Source organism: Pipistrellus hanaki (assembly GCF_964339955.1).
Source record: "Pipistrellus hanaki genome assembly, chromosome: Y".
NCBI lineage: Eukaryota > Metazoa > Chordata > Mammalia > Chiroptera > Vespertilionidae > Pipistrellus > Pipistrellus hanaki.
In genome coordinates, this window is record NC_140525.1 from 103,268 (window position 1) to 125,130 (window position 21,863).

The 21,863-nt window shown below is 43.0% G+C and overlaps 2 pseudogenes across 2 annotated transcripts in view; both read right to left on the bottom strand.

Moving 5' to 3' along the window:
- The window catches only part of LOC311615851 (melanoma antigen preferentially expressed in tumors-like), a 30,081-nt pseudogene extending 24,349 nt beyond the window's left edge, over positions 1-5,732 (bottom strand). The window contains exon 1 of the transcript in view: positions 5,701-5,732. The product of the transcript in view is annotated as a melanoma antigen preferentially expressed in tumors-like (transcript). The remainder of the gene's footprint in view (positions 1-5,700) is intronic.
- A 93-nt stretch (positions 5,733-5,825) lies between these two features.
- LOC311615853 (claudin-34-like) lies at positions 5,826-6,454 on the bottom strand (annotated as a pseudogene). Its single transcript has one exon. The product of its transcript is annotated as a claudin-34-like (transcript).
- Between the last annotated feature and the right edge of the window lie 15,409 nt (positions 6,455-21,863).

Consider the following 21,863-nt stretch of genomic DNA (forward strand, 5'->3'; position numbering starts at 1 on the left):
GCATCAAATAGAGAGAAGATAGCTAAAAGTCACTTTGAATTAGAGGAAAGAGTCCAGAAAGTTGAATATAAAAGTAGGTGAAATAATGGAAAAGAGGAATATGCACAATACAGCACAGTAATAGTGAAAGAATAAAAATGTTTAAAAGCTGTCTGTGTTATCTCAACTACCCAAAGCCCCCGCCAGTGATGGAAACAGAGCCCTTAAAGCTGTCTCACTCCCTAAGGTCCCCACCCCCAGTGATGGGAACAGAGCCCTTAAAGCTGTCTCACTCCCTAAGCCCCCCCCCCCCCATCAGTGATGGGAACAGGGCCCTTAAAAGTTGTCTCAGGAAACAGCCCCGAGCAGGGAGTAAAGGGAGCAGACATGGCTCTGACAGATAAGAGAAACAGGATAACAGAGTAAACTTTGCTTTGACAGTTAAGAGAAATAGGGTATAAAAGAATACCAGATAGGACTGTTGACTTAGCGCAAGCCCTGTCATAGAATATGTTATTAACGAGCCCAGCATCCCTTTTAGAATTCCTTTGTTCCCCTCTTTCCCCTCCGTGTGTAATCCCTCCCGATGTGTAGTTTTTGCCTATATATACTTATAAGACTTTCTGCTCGGGGCTCGACTCCTCTGCTCCTGCGTGAGTTATGAGTTGAGCCCCAGCACGCTGGAATAAAAAGCCTCTTGCTGTTTGCATCAAGTGACGCCTCCTGCGGTTGATTGGGGTCGCCGTCGATCGTGGGACAGAGTGAGGGTCTCCCTCTGGGGGTCTTTCAATAGAACCCTAAGAGAATTCACTCAAAAGCAGCAGTAAACGAAAAATAGTTAGAAAACAAGTGAAAATCTCTTTTGAAAATGAGAAAAGACTCTAGAACAGTTTTGGAGCATAAGGAGAAATCAGTGCTGAAATGCAATACACACATCAGAGCACACTTTAGCAAGTGTTTTAAAATCAGTAAACAACAGCTGTAATCTCTTTAAGAAATCACACAGAATTACCAAAAGCCGCAGTAAACTGTAGGAAATACTTTGAAAACAAGTTTACATTCGTGATACCAATAGTTAGAAAACAAAACTAAATTCTCTATCTGAGGAAAAAAACGTATAAAGGAGTTTGGAAAATGTGGGATGTCCCAGAGATGGAACAAAAAGCATACTATAACTGTGATAGAAACCGCTCTGTATTGACCGAAACACAACAGTAAACAATACAAAATCTTTGGACGACAAATGTACACCTTCCTCACTGATACAAAAGCATGAAGAAAGGTATTTGTACAATGTGGGAGAACCAAGTAAAAGCTGTAACCACACTAGAGCACATGTTAGAAGCCCTAGGTGTTCTCTAAAAATCAGCAATGACGTGTACCTAATAGAGAGAAGACAAGTGAAAGTCACTTAGGAATGTGAGGAAAGAGTCTAAAAGGTGTTTGTAAAAGGTGATTAAATAAAAATAAAAATTTAAAATTAAAAAAAAACAAAACGAGCAGTGTGTGCACCATGACACAGAGTTGGAAATCAATGAGAATATTTTCACTGGAAAGCAGCAGTAAATGACAAAACTATTAGTTCACAATGGACTGTAAGAAAATAGTGAAGTACAGGTTGAGCAGAAGGAGAAATCAATGCTGAAGAGCAATACACACTTTAGAGGACACTCTTGAAAGCACTTTGAAATCACTGAACAGCAGCTATAATCTCTACAACACAGATAGAAAGCAGGAGCAAACCACTTTTGAACATGAGGAAAGACTGTACAAAGGTGTTTGATAATGTGGGAAGTTTGTGCTGAAGAGCAGAAGCCCACCACAGCACAGCGTTAAAAACCATTAGTAACTGACTGAAAACCAGCAGTTATTTATACAAGCTTATTTGACAACAAGTAAAAATCATATCACTGGATGTGGAAAGAAAATGGAAATGTGTTTGTACAGTTTGGTGATATCCAGGAAAGAGAGCAGAAAGCAGATTTAGAAACCTCGAAGTACTCAGAGAAAAGCAACAGTAAACTATGCAAAGCATTGGAAAACAAGTGTAAATCATTTTTCAATGTGAATACAGAGGGAAGAAAGAAGTTGGTCCAGTTTGTGTGGGAAAATCCAGTGTAAAGAGCAGAAGGCACACTGTACTGCAGTCCAAAAAACCAGTGAGAATAATACAAAGCAGCAATAAACTGTAGAAAATAGTTGGAAAAGAATTTTAACTCATCAATGTGAGGAAATGGTGAAGAAAGATGTTTGGACAATGTGTGGAAATCTTTAAATACAGCAGGAAGCATAGTATAACACAGTCACAAAAACTGTAGAAAAAATAAAGTATCTACACTTCTAAGAGAGGAAAGAATGTAGAAAAAATGTTAGTAAAATACACAGATATCCATGAAATAAATAGTGTGCATAGTATATATGGAAAGAAGCCACTCTGTGTTCACTAAGATGCAGCAGTAACTTACACAAAATAGTTGGGGAAAGGTGTACATCATTTCTCACTGTGAGGAAAGAGTAAGAAAGGATTTTTACAATGAGGGAAAATGCCCTGTAAAGAGCAGAAAGCACCCTTTACCCCAGACTAAGAAACCACTGAGAATCATGCAAAGCACTAAGTTGTAAATCATTTATCAGTGCAATGAAATGGTGAAGAAAGCTGGCCAATATATAGAATTCAGAAACATGTCTCCCAAGAGCTTCCTTTTTCAAATATCCAGAAATATGATTCACTTGAATAACACAAGTCCAGTTTAAAACTTATAAGTCCAGTCATTCTGTTAATGATACGTACTTCATTGACAGATTTCATGGCGGGGGGGGGGGGGAGAGGGGGCGTGTGGAGATGGTGTTTGCCTAGAACATTTACCAGCCATTTCACAGCTTCAAGGAGAATGGGGAAGACTTAGTCCAAGGCCAGTCCTGAATGTTTCATGGGACCCAGAGGTTCATTTCAAACCCCTGGGATGGGGGGGACCAGGCTCTCTCAATGCAGAGGAGTGTCTTCCACCCAGTTCTAAGGACATTGTGCAAATCATAGCAGGCAGAGAGGGGGCATTACCTAAAGAATGCTTCTACCTCTTTTTTAAAAAAAATATATTTTATTGATTTTTTTTTACAGAGAGGAAGGGAGAGAGATAGAGAGCTATAAATGTCGATGAGAGAGAAACATCAACCAGCTGCCTTCCTGCACACCCCCTACTGATGATGTGCCCACAACCAAGATACATGCCCTTGACCAGAATCCAAACTGGGACCCTTCAGTCCAAAGGCCGATGCTCTATCCACTGAGCCAAACCAGTTTCGACATGCTTCTACCTCTTTACACTTCCTCTATCAGAGGGAAGAGGGAAAAATCCCTTGCCCACACCCAAAGGATCCATTGAATATTCCAGGGTCCGCAGGCAATGCCTTTGGAACACATGTTTAAGTAGCTGATACACTAAAACCAAGGGAGAAATTTTGTCAGACACTCTGTTCTCAGAGACTTAAGTACTGTTTGAGAAGAAAACCATTTCATGTCAGTCATGTAGCTCTCATATTGAAGTGAGTCCATCTCAATTTAAACCTACTAAAGACCTCCCCCAGTTAATGGTTGAGTTTAAGTTGAGTCCCTTGAAATTTCTGTGGAGCTCTAAGCAATGGAAAAGAGGGTGTGGGTCAGGTATATGTTATGTCTCCAAATTCTTGACTGCACGTTTTAGAGGCACTTCATCTAGTTAATATTAGCTGAAAGAAGACATCAGTCTGTGAGAGAACTGAAGTTGTTGTCTCTCCTGACATCCCAATAAACATGATTTTGGAATGTAATGAGATGAGGATGTTAGTAGGGGAGAAGAGGGGCTTACAACTTACCCAGGGAGTGAGTTGGACCACCCATGAAGCAGAGAAATAGGATATACCTATTGGCTGTGGTTCTGTGAGCAGTTACTTAGATTTGAATAAACTAGACCTATGCTGACTGGGAATCTACTTAAGCTTTAAGGGATAGGTAGCAATTTAAAAAACGGGAAAATTGTTTCCTTTACTTCAGCAAATCAATTTTTTTTTAAGAAAATAGCAAAGGTGTGGAAGTGGGAATGCTTGAAATTGAGCCTTAAAAGCAAAGTGAATATCTTATGCAATAAAATAAAATTCTACACTTATTTAAAAAAATTCAACTTCATTTAATGCAGAGAGGAGTGGAGAGGGAGAGAGAGATAGAAACATCAATGATGAAAGAAAATCATTGGTAGATTGCCTTCTGCATGCCCCCAATGGGCATTGAGCCAACAACCTGGGTTTGTGCCCTTGACCAGAATAAAATCCAGGAACTTTCAGTCTGCAGGCTGACACTCTACCTATTAAAAAGAACCAGCTAGAGCTGTAAAATTATTTTTTCAAGCTTTCAAGATTCTAAGAAGTCTTTGATAGTAACAACAAAAAGTTATTAACTTTAAAGGCGTACTATGGTTTTGGAAATGCAAGGTAATTTCCAATTTTTAGAAATTAGTTTTGAAGTGTATCATGGTGAAGAATTGTGATGTTTGGGGTTTGCTTTAGAGACTTCTGAGAATGAGAAATAGATAAAAAAGAAGGGAAGAAAGAGAAAATAAATATGGCAGAATCATAATTGCTGTGACAGGTAATGAAAGGGGAATTCCTTCCACTATTCTGCTTTTGCACATAACTGCAAATTTTATGTACAGGTGGAGAGGTGTTAGTGCCATAAAACAGAAGGTCAGGTTTGTTGCTTCTAGTGGTAGGTTGAGGGGGAGCTGTGAGAATCCCAGAATTCTCATTTTCACATAGTAGGTGCATAACATCAATTACAATAATAATAGAAAACTTGTAAATTGAGCATACCTCCTGGATGCCCACAGCCAATCAGGAATGAGTATGCAAATTAACCTGACAAAGATGCTGGGCGTGTGGGCAGAGGGCATATGCATAGCCACCAAGGAGAGCAGCTCGGGATGCCCACTGCAACTTTGCTGGGATGCAGTGTGCATTCCACTTCCACGAGAGCTCTGGGCCTACACACACACGCCCAGAGCAACCAAGGGCGGGTTAAGATGCCAAGCTTCCTGTGTCCAGGGGACTTCACTGGATTGCCTGGTCCTGTCAGGCCTGCCTGGAGGTGGCTGGCTTTGACAGTCTTTTGGTTTCTGCATCCCAAGGATTAGAAGAGGAAACCAAGAACATGGGAGCACAAGAGATTCTGAGGTTCATAATTTGATGGCAGACACATTGTGGGATCTCCAAAACACTAGAGCAAATTGAGGCTGGAACAAGTTACTGTTGTGATTAGGGGAATCCAGGGAAAGGAAAGGTGAGAGACTTAAGTAAAGTCACAGTGGTGAGGTAATATTAAAGGAAAGATACCCTTCCACTTTTGGGGAATCTCCACCAATAGAAAAAAACAAAACTAAACAAAAAAAGAACAACCCCCCCCCCAAAAAAAAACAAAACAAAACAACCTCTATTTAGCTGTGAGAAACAAATCAAACAGCGTTGTGGGTCTCAGCCAAATCCCTCATATGATTTCAAAGACAGAAACTCCAGGATTGGAGAGGGTGCAGGTTGTACTGAAGGGCCCACCCCTGTGCAGAAATCTTTCTGCAACAGGACCCTCCTTTACCAAATAATAATAAAGATGGCTAGACAGTGGTTGGTTTGGAAAAAAATTCAATGAATTTTATCAACCAATCAATGGGCCCAATTTGGACACACACAAATGCCCACTTTCTGCTCAAGATGGCCTTTGCTATGGTCATGACCCCTTGGAACTATTTCCTACAGCATCCTGATAATATTGCACCCCCATAAACTGCCCTTTGTGGATTTGCAAAGCTATTCTACTGGGAATTTCACACTTCTGAGGCCTCAGGTACACTTGGTTGTAGGGGGAGAAGCTGGTAAGACAGGGTAAACAGCCCACTCAGCAGTATCAGGATGGCAGCCAGAACTGCCACGGGGACTGTGCTGCCAATCTCCTGCCGGTCTGGCCTGAAGGGCATGTGGAAGGATGGTGGGAAGTGTGGTAGTTCCAGATCAGAACAATGAAGATAAATACCCCAGCTATGATGGTCAGGGCTCCGGAAGCTAAGAAGAGATTGCAGGTGTTTTCCTTCTGAAGATGAGCCACACACACTCTCTGCAGACCCATGATGGTAAGCACTTTCCCCAGGAGAGCCAGGAGGCTGGCAGCCAGCAGCAGGTGCTGAGTGATGCGGATATTGAGAGGCAGGTAGGTGTCACTGTAGGTGTAGCGGTGACACGCTATGGCTCTACTCTGGAGGATGTTGGACTGGTAAGTGCAGACCTTCCACATCCCTACACAGGCCAGCCCTGTGGAGGGGGCAGAGCTGCTCTCCACTTACCAAACACACCACTCAGCCAGGCCCATGCAAGTCATGGAGAAAATCCATCCTATGGTGGTGACAATGAAGCCAGCTACTTGGCAGCTGGCACTGTGGACCAGGGAGGCCATGGCCATGTATCCCGGAGAACTGCAAACCAATAGAGAGCATCATTAGGATGGGGCAAACAGTCCTGGAACCGGCCCGCCCCCCCCCTCCTCCCCCCCCCCGGGGATCAGCGGGGATATATTGGAGAGGGAAATTACATATTCCAGAATGGAGACACTTGACCCCCATACTCTGTTGGGGAATGGTCCTTAGGAAATTTTTACTGAAAGCCTTCAAATATGCAGACTTTCACCCTGCAGGGTACCTAAGTGGTTAGAGCGTCTTCCCAACAGGCCAAAATGGCTAGTTCAATTCCTGGTCAGTGCACATACAATAAGCAACCAAGGAATACATCAGTCACTGGAATACCAAGTCAATGTTCCTCCCTCCCTTCTTCCTTCCTCTCCTTTCTGTCTTCCCCCCCCCCCTTCCTGTCTCAAAAATCAGCCAAAATATGTTCAAACTTTCAAACAGGCAGTTCCATTTATGGGCATTTGTGGAAAGACCCAACTAAGATTAGGGACAGATATTTTATGATAGAGATGGGCATCAAAGTAGTGCTGTGTGACATTGAACAATGGTAAACCATGTCAAACCCAACAGTAGGTTTTGGTGATGTAATGTATGCTACAGCCATACAATGGAGCTCCATACCAAACTTACAAGTGCAGCGAAGTCGCACCTGGTGTGATCTTTGGTGTCTGGCCCTTCTCACCTTGCATAATGGTGTCAAGGTTCATCTGTATTGTAGCTCCTGGGAGCAGATCATTCCTTTCAGTGGAGAGCCATCTTCCATTGTATGGCTGCTCCATAGTTTGTTTTCCCTTCGTCAGTTTGGGAACAGTTAGATCCATTTTAAGTTTTAGCTCTTACAAATTCCATTGCTTTGAACATTTGTGTCTAAAACTCTACATGGGTGTATGTTCTCATTTCTGGGGTGTAGATAGGTAGGAGAGAGACCTGTGCATGGGTAATGCTGTCACTGTATGTGTGTTTAACTTTGAACAAAGTACTAAGCTGCCTCCCCTAGTGGCTGCTTCTTTGCAGTGAATGTAGGAATTACCTTTTGGGAGTTTTTTATATTCAGGTTGCAATTTCTTCACACCTTCTCCAACATTTAGCAGTTTTTCATTACACAATGGAATAGTAGGCACCTATCAAATAGAAGGATTTCTTACCCTTTGAGACAGCAAGGAGGGACCTGGAATGAAGTCAGTCAGAGAAAGACAAGGAGCCCATGATCTCACTCTAATGTGGAATCTAATGAATAAAATAAACTCAGGAATGGAGTGAATCCAGAGACATGGAAGTATGGAACAGAGGGCAGAGTCTTAGAAGAAAGACAAAGGAAAGTGGGTGGATGGGTGGGTGGGTAGTAATTAACTCAGGACCTTGTATGCATATGCAGAATTCATGAACACAGACAACAGGGTGCTGAAGCCCTGGATGTTGGACAGGATGTGCTGGAGTGGGTTGATGGTTGCAAAGCGGCACACATGTAATCTTTCAACAATAAAGATAAAAAAAACAACTGATGAACAAAATAGATCCAGAGACATGGAGGCATTGGATAGAAATCCAAATCTCTGAGGGAAAGTATATGTGTGTGTGTGTGTCTGTGTGTGTGTGTGTGTGTGTGTGTGTCAGTGTGTGTGTGTGTGTGTGTGTGTGTGTGTGTGTGTGTGTGTTTGTGTATAGAGGAGAGGGGGGATGTGTTGAGATTAATCCTAGAATGTATATGCATAATCTGTGGATATAGGCAATAGTTCAGTGAATGCCTGGGGTTGGTGCAGGGTGGAGGGTGTTAATGGAACAGGAAAAGAGGACATCTGCAATACTTTTAACCTTGAGGAAAAATTAAAAAATAAAATAAAAAATAAAATGTAATGAGACCAAAGGGAAGATGTTCACAATATACCATGGTAAGCAGCATGTTACAAACTTGTACAGACAATGGGATCAGAGGGCCCATGAGCTTGAAAGCTATTAATGTTGTGCAGAATCACATTCATATAGAAAAATACACCAAATCTAAGTGTACAGCTCAATGATCTGTCAAGGGTAATACACCTGTCGCCACCACTCAGCTTAAAAGAGATAACATCCCTGGTTTCTTGCTTGTCTTTAGTTTCCCACCTCAGCAGGAATCCCCAAACATGGTGATTCCCTTGTGCCTGGTTTTAAAGACACGTTTTGTGGCCAGGGCATTCCTGTGTAAATAGCTTCCTATGCTCCCTGACCACAGGCTATGACTTCAAAGAGAAAGGCGGAGGGAGGGAGGGAGGGAGGGAGGGAGGGAGGGAGGGAGGGAGGGAGGGAGGGAGAGAGAGAGAGAGAGAGAGAGAAGAGAGAGAGAGAGAGAGAGAGAGAGATGCATCAATGAAGAGAGAGAATTATGGATCCAATGCCTTCTGAACATCCCCTATGAGAATCAAGTCCCCAACCCAGGCATGTGCCTGACTGGGAATTGAACCATGACCCTCTGGTTCATAGGTCGATGCTCAGCCACGGAAGGCAAACTGACCAAGCTGATTTTTTTTTTTAAATAATCTGTGGCTGTTTGAAAATTTCAGTTATTTGAAATGAGCATAATTTTTTTAAAAAAATAAAAACCATAAATAAAAACACCAAAAAAGCAACTTAGGAACAATGGAGGATTAACTCTGGTACACAAATATGTTGCAAAATTCCGTGTAATAAATTTGTTTCCTGTAGTACCAAGCAGACTTTACAGGAGAAGAGAAATCAGTATCGTGGAAAAAGGTCATGGTGGGTTGCATTTAAAATGAAAATAAGATCCCTGGTTGGTGTGGCTTCACTGGTTGGACCTTGTCCTGTGCACCAAAAAGTTGCTGGTTTGATTTTTCAGCCATAGCACATATTTGAGGTGCCAGTATGGCCCCTTTTACAGGGCATGCAGTAAGCAGCTGACAGATGTTTTTATTCTCTCTTTCCCTTATTCTCTCTAAAAATCATTTAAAATTCATAATACAAAATTAAAAATAAACAAATTGAGGACAAAAAGAGTATAAGTATGTAGCAGGATCTTATTTTAGCCCATTCTGAAATACACTGGGAAAATAAAATGAGATAGCATCTGCTGAGATTACCAGGCATATTTCAAGTTGAAAACAAATGGTAGCATTCACAAGCAATACAAGAATAGAAATGAATAAAGGGTGAACAGGAGTGGACATGGAAGCCAGTACTTGGAGAACATTGAGGGGTTCGGCCTTTATTCTGAGGGGTCCCCAGGGGAAGGGACAGGAGGAGAGATTTTCTAGGCTGGTACCAGAAATTCCTTCTCATGGCCAGATATTCATGGAAGATGTCTTGTTTATAAATTTCCTTTTTCCAAGCCACACAACCCTCAACAATTATGTGGAAGGAACACTTTAAATGGCATGTTGGGCCTGGTTGGTGTGTCTCAGTTGTTGATAAGGTTTAATTCCTGGTCAGTTGGATACTCTTTTATCAGTAGGAGCGGTGCAGTAGGCAGCCAATCAGTGTTTCTCATCATTGATGTTTCTGTCTCCCTCTCCATATCCCTTCCTCTCTCTCTACAATCAATAAAATCATGTTTTTAAACAAGACAAGTCTTACATAAAGAATAAACAAATAAAGGTGACCTACATTCACCTGTCAGCAGAATTGCAGATGACAGTTAACATGTTCACTGAGCAAATGAATGAGTTACATAGAGTGATACTACCCCACCCCAAGAAATCTCAGGGTAAAAAAACTAGGGGAAAAAAAATAAAACGCAATGGTTACCCAACTAGTACAGAAGGCAGGAAGAGGATGTCTCAGAGGTACAAATGGAAGCAACTGCCAGGCTCAAACAGAGATGAGGAAACCAAACATTCTTATGTTTCCATGGCTCCCAGGCCTGGCCTGCAGGCCTGTGACAATTGTCTCCTTAAAGGGCCAGAGTCCAGGAACAGGTCTTCAAGAGTTGAAGTCTTTTTACTGTAGAAATGTCCTTTTTGAGGTCTTAGGCCAAATAGTTACAGCTTAAGGGCAGGACTATCCATCTGGGTGTTAAGTAGAAAAACTGAAAGAAGAAGCACTGTGATGGAGAGCAAGTGCCATGCTAGGGAGCCAGTGCCAGGACACGGGGTGGCCTCCCTGATCGGTCCTTGGACCAGAACCTTGGGGCAAAACTAACTTGGGCCCTGGCTGTCACCTTACTCTGGACATTCCTGTCTCCTTGGAAAAGTTCCTGATAGCACCTCACATGGGACACATCATCTGGGGATGGTGGTAGGCAGGGAGGAGCAAGGGCCAAAGGGGTGGCAAATATGGAAAACAAGGAAGTGAACAGGCAAAGTGACTCCTGAGTCAGAAAACACTCAGCTCTCTTCAAACCTCTCCTCTTGCTGACTTTCTTAATAAGGTAAATGAGGGACACATCAAGGACACCTCTCTTGAGGCAAAGGTCTACTAACACCTCCATGGGGGCCAAGGGTGGCTTTGGTCCCGTCCTTAAGCTGTACAGTTTCCCCCTCCTCCTCATGGGCTGTGGGGCCTTAGGATCCAGCAGTGAGCACACATCAGCTCTGGTTCCAGCCCATATGATCCAGAACTCCTGATGAGATCCCTTCTGTAAATTCAGCATCTGCATTTTCCACCTTCTATGGAGAAAATAGAAGATTGACAGGGGTACATTAAGATATCAGGTAATAAGACCATGGCCCTGAGTCTGGGAATCTTGACAGCTGGGCCAGACACCCGATGGGACTTTTACTCCTTACCCCAGAAATCAGATGCTCCTTGCACTACTGGGATCCTTCGTGGTCCCCATTTCTGGTACCTTTCGGTGCCACCAGGAAGGGGTTATCATGTCCTTCTTGTCACCCTCTCATCTTCATCAGTCCTATATATCTGAAACCCATTCCCAGAATGACCCCAACAGTGGCTCCAAGGCCTGCCTAACTTCTCCCTGAGGCCCTGTACACTCCTATATCCCAGCTGTAACTGCTAAGACCCCGGAGGCCCAATCAGGCCACTGAATCCCCCTAACCTGGGTGGAGTCTACTGGGCAAGCAGGGCTCTAGCCCATCGAGCACAGCCTGCAAGATATCATGATAAGGCTGCTGATGGTTCAACAAGGCTCCCAGAGGGAGGCAGGGGAAGGGCCAAGCCTGCACCAGAACCTTCAGGACATTGCTGTGCCTCCCAGCCAAGGCTGCTGTGAACAGAGGTGGGAAGAACTCTATAGGCAGCCACTCCACTGCAGCAATGGCCGAGGCTTCATCCCTCAGCAGGCTCTGGCATGCCAGGTCCAGGAATCTGAGTGGAGCCTCATTGTTCATCCTGATGAAGTGGCTCTGAAAGAGATCCTGGGAAATGGTCAGGAGCAAGGCATCATATCAGGCTAAGCATGAGCAACCCCATTCTCTCTCCCTTGAGAGGAACCAGCTGAGGGCCAAAGGCACTGCTCTGACAACAACTGGAGTGTCCCAACTTACCCCAATTCCATCTTCTACTTAGGGGCCACAAAGCCACTCAGCCCTGCCTCTCCTAGGCTGGTGGCAGGATATATACCTCATCAGGCACCAAGGAGTGGTGAGATGACCACTGCACCCCTCCCACATGTACTGACTGCCTACCTGTAATTCTGCTGTGCAATGAGTACTGGGAAACCAGAGAGATGGTCCCACCCTTTTCAGGGAAACCTTTCTTATTATTGCTGATGGACTGAAAGCCCCTGGAGTAGGCAGCAGCTCCTGGTCCATCAAATCTCTTGCTAACCTACAATAAATTAAACAGATGGGGAAGATTAAAGAACACCCACACAATGCATACTTTGTGTCTTCTGATATATTCTAAAAGAGTAAAAGCAGAACAAATGTTTTCATAACATGGGGGAGCTAGAGATGAGAAAAATAACCATTAATTTGAGATATACATTTATTGTGTGTCCCTTCTATGAATATTAAAATGACCACTTTATCCATAACAACATAGGGCTCACATGCCACAACTAAGCCTCCTCTCAAAAGAGACTGCAAGCCCTGGTCAGTGTTGCTCAGTTGGCTGAGAAACCCCCTTGTAACCAAAGGTAGCTTGCAGGCTCCATTCCCAAACACCAGTAGGATGTGGACAGGAGCCAGCTGATGGATATTTCTCTCATAATTATTTCTCTCTCTCTTCCTCCCTCTTTCTAAACATCAGTTGGCTTTAATAAAAGACCTCCCCTAATACTGGTTGTCAGACACACAGCCTGACCACTAAAAAAAACAAAAGGGATATTTCCATTTTGGCCTACAATATGTTCCTTAGAGATATTCTACTTTCAGACACCTTTATGGATAGCACACCTCAAAACAGAAATCAAAACATTTTAGATTAAGGCAAGCCATAATCTAGTGGCAAAGGCAAAGTCTGATTCTTTTTAAAGAAAGAAATGATAATTATCTGTGACCTTAAGCTCCTTGGAAACCACCTTAGGCTTATGACTCACCAGACTGGGTATGATGCAAGAGCCCTCTGCTCCAACCTGGGCAGTGTCTCTCATGCTCTTGCCTCTGGTCCCTCAGTCTCCTCAGAAACCATTATACCCCATCTGGCCACACCTTCCTGTTGACATCCTAACTGAAATGGCAACTTCCAACTCAAAGCTGAACCTTAGCACTGGTTCTCCAGGCAGTTTACCTGATTGGGTTTTGCACTCTGCACACCTCCAACTGAATCCTAGGTACTTTCAGGAAAGGAAAAGAAAATGAAACCAACCTGAAAGTAGACTTGATGAGTTGTTGGTACCACAAAAATTCTCTAATATTCCTGTTAATATTTCATTAGGGTATCCTCTTAAGAGAAAAAGGAATACAATGCAAAAGCATTGAGTACCAAACAGTCCCTGACACATGATGTTACCTCAATTGCAATTACAAATTCAAAGAGTACCTGGACAGTTGTTGTTCCAGATTTTGAGGATCAAGCCTTCCCCAAAGGAGGAAGGGCCAAAATCACATCTAGGGATTGATCAGGAGAAGGGAGGGGTGCAAGTTTGCAATGGGACCAAGAAAATGAGCCAAAACAAAGTGCACATTTGAGAAACTCACAGGCTATGACTAGGTAATCTAGAGAACTGAAAATGCTGGTGGTTAAGAAGGAAATGGGTGGATCCTTTAAACCCAAGCTGATGGGAGTACAGGGAGGAGGTTCAATCACCCTCCCCCTGTGGAGGTAAAGGCCATTTCCTCCAGAAGAACCAGATGAGCTCAGCAAACTGGCTAGAGAAAATTAAATGTAAAAATATGTGCTATACAGAGTCCAAAGGAGAGGTGTTTAGTGGAACCTAAAACTTACCCAGTTATAAAAGGCTATGAAAGGCTAGAATCCTGGGCTCTTTTGAATCTTGAAGGTACAGAGAAAAATATACCTGGACCAAAAGCCCTAAGTATCCTTATCAAGGAACTGCTCCCAGAGGGCATTCTCTTTAGCTCAGGCCTTCTATTTCACACCCTGATCTTCCACAGGCAGCAGATTAGGCACAGGCAAGTTCCAGGTTTCTGGCCCTAAACATAACTGCCAAAGAATGTTTGGATAATTAATGTTTGCTCAACCCCAGAAAAGATCACATGCTATTTGGCTTCAAAAAGTTCCTTCTAGGCCCAAAACTCTCACTCAGATTGTGAGGGAAGAGTGTCCTCTCTCAGGATTAAGCAGTGTGCAGAGATACACCTTCTGCACACTGCTTAGATTTGAAAGTGTACTAGTATATGGCATATTTGGTCAAGATATGCCATATTATAGGATGTCCCATGGTGCACTGAGTCACAAATTGGATCTTTTGAAATTGAGATGAGAGAGAGAGAGAGAGAGAGAGAGAGAGAGAGAGAGAGAGAGAGAGAGAGAGAGAGAATGAGAGAGATAGAGAGAGGGAGAAAGAGAGAGACAGGGAGAGAGAGAGAGGCACCACTTTTCTGCAGGGTCTTTTTTACATCCTGCAAAGTGATGCCTAAACAACTCACTTATTTCAGGGAGAGAGACCACGTGACATATTACCACAGTGGTGTTCACCAGAAATTACAGAATGGTTGATTAGATTTCTTGAAGAGGTTCAAATTGTAATGAGTTCAGGAAGTTAATCTCGACTTGTTCCTGGGCTTTTAGTAGGAGTGCTGCCACATGGGGTCTGCACTTCTCCTTAACACTGACAGTACATGCACTAGAAAGACATGGAGCCCAAACTCAGGCAGTTTCTATGTGATCCCAGTGTCCAGGAGTTATACAGAGGCAGGTGGGACCACTTAGAATGACCAGGAAACAAAGTCTGAGCTGAACTTGTCTTCTTCAAGAGCAAGAACCACTCCTCTTCCCATGCAGAACATGCTTTCCCCCACTGATGATAAAAATCAGGAGATCTCTTTTGGAGAACATGACTTGCTACAGTGTAGAAAAGGGACACCCACTGACGACAAAAATCAGGAGATCTCTTTTGGAGAACATGACTTGCTACAGTGTAGAAAAGGAAAGGCAACATCCCAGCTGCTCTCCTGGATCCTGAGAGGTAACAGAGAGGTGGTAGTATACCTTTCCTGGTTTCCTGTGTCTGTGGGCCTACAGAGGCCCAGTGGATCAGGCCTCATGCATGGGCTTTCCCACATTCAGCTCTCTTATCCCAGCTTTTGAGCAGACATGCTTCCACCTGACGTCTTTCCCTTTGAAGTTAGACCTCTTCTTACTGTGATGTATATTGTCCTCTGCCTTTTGGAAACTCAAAAGTCTCTGCTCACCTTACCTACCCTGCCAGTGCCCAACAAGGTCTGGTTTCACCTCAGACCCAGTGACATCTAAACAATTGACTGCCCCTCTTTCTTCCTCCCCAAGGAAGGCATGCCTGTCTTCCAGGGCACAACTGCCTCTAGGCATTTAATGCCAAGGGAGGTGCTTCTAGAGGCACAGGGGAGTGGCTGAGGAGGAGCACTCCCTTCAGGCTGGAATGACCAAGAGACTCCCATGAGGAACCTTAGAATGAGAGACAGGAGAAAAGTTGCAGCAGAGCAAAGGCCATTCTTCCTGACTCTGACAGAGCTGTATCCCATATATCTGATGGAGAGTGCAGGCCAGGAGGTGGGAGAGTGTCAAGCACTGATTCTGCAGAGAAGTGAATGGCCCAATCATGGCATTTAGGCTGCGGAGGGATGATCCTACTGATGTTTGCACTTCTGCCTCATTAGTTGGAAAGTACTATGCTTCTGACCACTGAGGGCGAGAATGGTGTGTACAACTGCATACCTGGAATCCAGTGGCCCTAAATCCAGAACTCCAAGCCAGAGGAAGCCCATTGTGTCTGAAAGCAACTCCAGATGCTCTAGGCTGTACACCCTGTTCCACTGCAGCCTGTGGAACCTTAAACCAGGAGGGGCGCCATAAGCCTCAGGGTCACAGAAGGACTTGCTCCATGCTGGACAGGAAAACCTGCTCTGCCCTGTGCTGAGGGCTGGCAGGAGACACTGGCACAGGGTGGACATGTTCTCAGGGATGTCCTGGGTCAGCGGATCTTAACCTGCCATAGCCAAACACCTCTCTTCTCTCCTCAATTTTTGGTTTACTAAAAAACATTCACTGAGTGCTGAAGGTACATCCACTGCTATTATGGGTGATCAGCAGGGACACCTCATGAGAATATCATGGTCTCTGTCAGAGCATCTCTGAGGCAGGCACCCTCACTCTATTGGGTAGACAACAAACAAACAAAAAACAAATGAGCTGAAAAATGAGTAAATCACAAAAAGAACCAAATGCTCGCCAACAAGGAAACATCATGTTCATGCACATATACCATAAGCCTGGGCTCTTGTGAAAATCTCTGAGAACACTGAGGAGGAAACTAAAAACTGGACACACGCCTTGGCTGGTTGGGCATTGTCCTGCTCATAGAAGGTCACATGGTGGGGGCCCGTACCAGAGTCAACAGTATTTTTCTCTTCATTCTCCCTCAGCCCCCAACTCCTCTTAATCTTTCAATGAAAAGAAAAGATACCAAAATTACTTGAGAATATAGCAACTGGCCGGATACATGTGAGGGAGAGCATTGAGTTAGGCTGAAAGGACAATACCTGGATGTGTGGTGTGTGTGTGTGTGTGTGTGTGTGTGTGTGTGTGTGTGTGTGTGAGTGAGGGACAGGTAAATTCAGTAGGGGTAGTAGGAGCTAGCAGTACAGGCTCTCCTGGACAGGGAGCACCTACCCCATTGGAGACACTCCCCAGGCTGTAGGTCTTAGACACGGAGCCCATGCCATCTTGAAGGGGATTGTGGCCGCTTCTAGGAACTCCTAACACCACCATCCAGACAGGCTTTGGACATTGTCAGTGGCCCAGCAGCCATTCCAGTCAAAACCCAGCTGTCCCACTTGCAGACCCAAAGACCTCTTCCTCAAGAATTTCATGGCTTCTGCAGCAATAAGTATGACTTCCCACTTCCCCTGCAGTAGACCACAGACACCACTGTCACATTTTTACAGATCCCAAATCACCTGATTGGCTCTTGGGTGCTGCTATGAGAGCCCTGCCCCCTCCCACCCTGGGCAAGCTCTTACCCAAACAAGGGCACAGGACCATGGCTGTAGAAATTTTGAATTCCCACTTCTTGGACACCTGCCCACAGATACCTTTATGTGTTTCATTGACAGAGCCCTTCAGAGTGCATCACTGTGCCTTCTTGGCAAACACACCTTTGGGTTCCTGTGAGCTGCCACGGGGAATGCGCTTATCCAACCACAGATGCATCAGCAAACACTGAGGCTTCCCACCCTGCAGCTGCAGAACTCTGGACACCACAATTGTGTCTTTCCAGTGTGCAGTCCTTCTGAGTCCCACCACCCCAACAGATGGCTCCTGGGTATCTCTGTAAGCCCCAGCTGGGCACACACTATTTCAACCATGGGCCACAAAGCAGCAACAATTGGGGCACACACCATCCAGACTGCTGACTCCACCACCACAGTTGAGTCTTTACAGCAAGTAGGCTTATGGAGCCCACGGCCACTATAAGAGGTGCCTCCTGAGACCTGGTTGGGTGTGCTCTTATCCAAACCAGGGTGTGCCTCCCAAGGAGAAAAAATTTGGATTTCCCCCTTCCTGGCTGTCTACTCATAGACACTGCAGTTGCGTGGTTTCAGCACACAGATCCCTGAGGTCACCACCCCAGCACACAACTCCCTGGTGCCTCTATGAACTGCCACGAGGCACACTAGTACCTAACCAAGGGCTCAAGGCTCTGGCAGCAGAAAGTTGGACTTCCTCCTCCTCAGCTGCTGACCTCCAGTCACTGCATTGCACTGATCAAGCATGCAAGCCCCATGAGCCTGCCAGCTCAGCCAGCAACCCTGAGTGATTCTTTGAGCTACCACAAGGTAAAATCATGGCCACAGGCATCCAGTGCTTGTGGTGGTGACTTTACAGCACAAGGGACCCTGGAGCCCACTGATCCAGCAGATAGTTCCTGTACAACTCTTTAAGCAGCCAATGGATATCCAAATCCAATAAAAAGAACACATCCCCCAAAGCAACATCTGAGAGTTGTCACTCCATGAAGCTAGTGAAACACCACAATCACTCCAATGCAGAGTGTGTGTCCCACAAGCACACACCCCTTGCAGAATAGTCCTGTCCCCTCTGTGTCTGCCTTGGGGCATATATCTCTCCACCCAATGGTGCACAGCTCCCTCTGTAGGATCCACACACCCTGCTCCTGGCCAACTACCTCTGGTCAGCCTGCTGCTGGATAATGAACCCCTTCATGATTCAGAGAAGGAAATCAATGTGACAAGTGTCCCAAACACAGACTAGAATAGACCTGCCCACACTACCCACTGTTAGGCTCTGATCCCCTTGTAGTGAGTTACAGAGTGATGCTAATCCAGCAAGTATAATAACACATGACCAAAGTCACAATACTGAGTCTCAGGCCCTGAGAGTCCTTCCTCCCAAGCTGTGAATTCTGGGAATCAACAGTGAGCATGTACCTGAGAATCTTTTGACCTCCTTTTCCACAAGAGTGGGAACCACAATTACAGCCAACATAGCTTTCATAATGAAGATGTGGTTAAGCCATACTGCTGAACCCTGAGGAGACTTCACCCATGAATAGGAAACTAATATTAAGACACAACTACCCCAAGAGAACACAAATAGTTCAAGTAGGGAAATCCATTAGATTAACAAACCCAGGTGACATGAGAGATCACATCATAGGACCACCCCCCCCCAAAAAAAAAAAATCTGGGTTAGCAAAGCAGTTGGACCTAGGACACAGAAACAATTACAATGCTACAGCAAAATATGGGGAGACAAAAATGCAATCTCCAAAGAAAAGAAAAAGGGGAATCAACAGAAAAGAAGTTACATGCAATGGAGGCAAGTAAAATGTCAGATAAAAAATCCAGACTAATTGTTATAAGGATGCTCAAAAGTCTGGATGCTCAACTCAATGAGAATTATAAAGAGCTGAAAAATGTGACCTATATGAAAAGGAACCAAAAGAAAATGAAGAATGACACAGCTGCAATAAAGAACATAATGTAAGGCTTATATAGTAGACTAGAGGCTGAGGACCACATCAGGAAATTAGAAGATGAGGTAGGAAACAAAACACACACAAACAGAGTGGCACCATGACAGAAAACTCAAAAAGCCTGAGTTCAGCCTAACGCAGCTTTAGGACAACACAAAATAAAACAACATTCTCACAACAGGGGTATTAGAAGGAGAGGAAGCTAAGCACAGAGTAGAAAACATGTTTGAATAAATGATATAAAACTTTTTTGACACAGGCAAAAAAACAAAACAAAACAAAAAACAAAACAACAACAACAACAAACTATGCCAATCCAAGAAGCACATCAAATCCCAAATACCATGAACCTAAAAACACCAAATCAAGACACATAATAGTTAAATTGGCAAACATCAAGGACAAAGTATGAATATTAAATTGAGCCCCAGTCGAGCAAGCTCTTATCCAAACAATGGCACAAGTAGAGACAGGAAGTTACATACAACAGATATCCCATTATAATATCAACTAATTTCTTATCAAAAACACACCAGGCCAGAAGGTATTGGAAGGATATGTAAAATGTGACGGAAAGCAAGTGACTGAAACCCAGAGAGGATTCCATTCAAAATTGAAGGTGGAGACAGGAGCTTCACAGAAAAAATCGGGTTAAGAGAGTTTATTACCACCAAGTCAGCAATGCAAGAAATGCTGAAGGGTTGCTGTCAAAAGAAGAAACAGAAATGTATGAAGAAACACAAGCATTAAGAATAAAAATGATGACAAAAAGTACTTATCAATAATAATATTAAATGTAAATACATTGCCTTAACTAGTTTGGCTCAGTAGATGAGCTTTGGCCTTGGGACTGAAAGTTTGATTCCAATCAAGGGCATGTACCTTGGTTGTGAGCAAATACCCATTGGGAGGTGTGCAGGAGGCAGCTTATCTATGTTTCTCTCTCATCAATGTTTATAACTCTCTATCCTTCTCCTTTTCTCTCTGTTAAAAATAATCAATAAAATATATTTAAAAATAAATAAATGTAAATATATTAAATGCTCCAATCAAAAGACATAAGGTAGCTGAATGAATTAAAAACAAAGAAACAAACAAACGAAAAACCCTGAATCATATTGTTGGTGTCTGCAAGATCTCCACCTCAGAACAAAGGACTCACACAGACTGATAGTGAAGGGATGGGAAAAATTTACAGCAACTGGAAATAGAAAAAACTGGGATTGTAACACTTTTATCTGACAAAATAGACCTCAAAGTAAAGGCCCTAGTAAGAAATAAGAATGAAAGTTCATAATACTAAAGAGAGCAATTCCACAGGAAGATATAATTCTGGTAAACATATATGAACCCAATACAGGAGCACCCAAATACTTAAAACAACTTCTGGAAGATATCAAGGCAAAGATCACTAGCAATACATTCATATCAGAGGCCTTTAGTACCCCATCACACCCTAGATTATTCCTCTAAACAAAAAATCATCCACGAAATAATCCTAAGTGGTAATAAATTATCTAACCTTGCAACATAAAAATCAGAAAGAGAGCAACAAGAAAAGCCTACAGTACCCTGAAGGAAGAATATAATAAAGATCATAGCAGAAATAAACAATGGAGAGCCAAACAAACATACAAACACAAACAATACAAAAGATGAATGAAAAAAAGAGCTGGCTTTTTGAGACGATTGAAAAAGATTGATGCACCTTTTGCCAGGCTCCCGAAGAATCAAAGAGAGAGGACCTAAATAAACAAAATCAGAAATAAAATAGGTGAAGTAACAACTATGCCCACAAATATATAAAAGATAGTATTAAAAAATATTCTATGAAAAAACACTAGTCCAAAAAATTGGACAACCTAGAAAAGAATGGACATGTTCCTAAAAAATACAAGTTTATAAAACTCAATTTGGAAGAATAAATTAGGAAAAGAACATTAATGAACTTGAAAAAATAATCAAATAAGTTCCACAAAAAAAAAAAAAAAAACCAAGGCAAACTGGATCCAGCATGACATCAGAAAGATCATACACCATGAACAAGTGAGATTCATTCCTGGGATACAAAGCTGATACAACATCCACAAGTCAAAAAACATGATACAACACATAAACAAACAGAGATAAAAATTAAATAATCATGTCAATTGATGCAGAAAAATGCATCTGACAAAGTTCAACAACCTTTCCAAATAAAAACACTCACCAAAGTGGGAATAGCAGGTTCACAATAAAAGCCTGATATGACAAACCTACCATCAACATCATACTCAATAGGCAAAAATTATAACCATTTCCCTTAAAAACAGAAACAAGACTTGGATGTCCGCTTTCACCACTCCAGTAGAACATGATACAAGACGTGCTAGACACAGGGATAAGACAAGAAGAAATAAATGGCACCCAAAATAGAAAAAAAAGTAAAGTTGCCATTATTTATAATGACATGATACTATACATAGGAAATCCTAAAAACTCCATAAAAATTAGACGTAATAAATGAATTCCACAATATAGCAGGATAAAAAACAAGAAAAATAAATCTACAATAGGACATTTTTATATACCAATTGTAACCTTTCATAAGAGAGCTTTACAAAACAATCCCAGTTATCAAAACAGCAAAAAATCAAGATACCTAGGGATAAGTGTAACTGAAGAGATAAAAGATCTCTACTCAGAAAATTACAAGATGCTGAAAAAAGAGATAGAGGAAGACATAAACAGATGGAGGAATATGCTGTGTTCATGGATTGGTAGAAGCAGCATAATTAAAATGTGTATACTACCCAAAGCAATCTAGAGATTCAATGCACTCCCCATTAAAATACCAACAGCATATTTACAGACATAGAACAAACTCTACAAAAACTCATCCAGAATAAATGAAAAGATCCTGAATAGCAGCT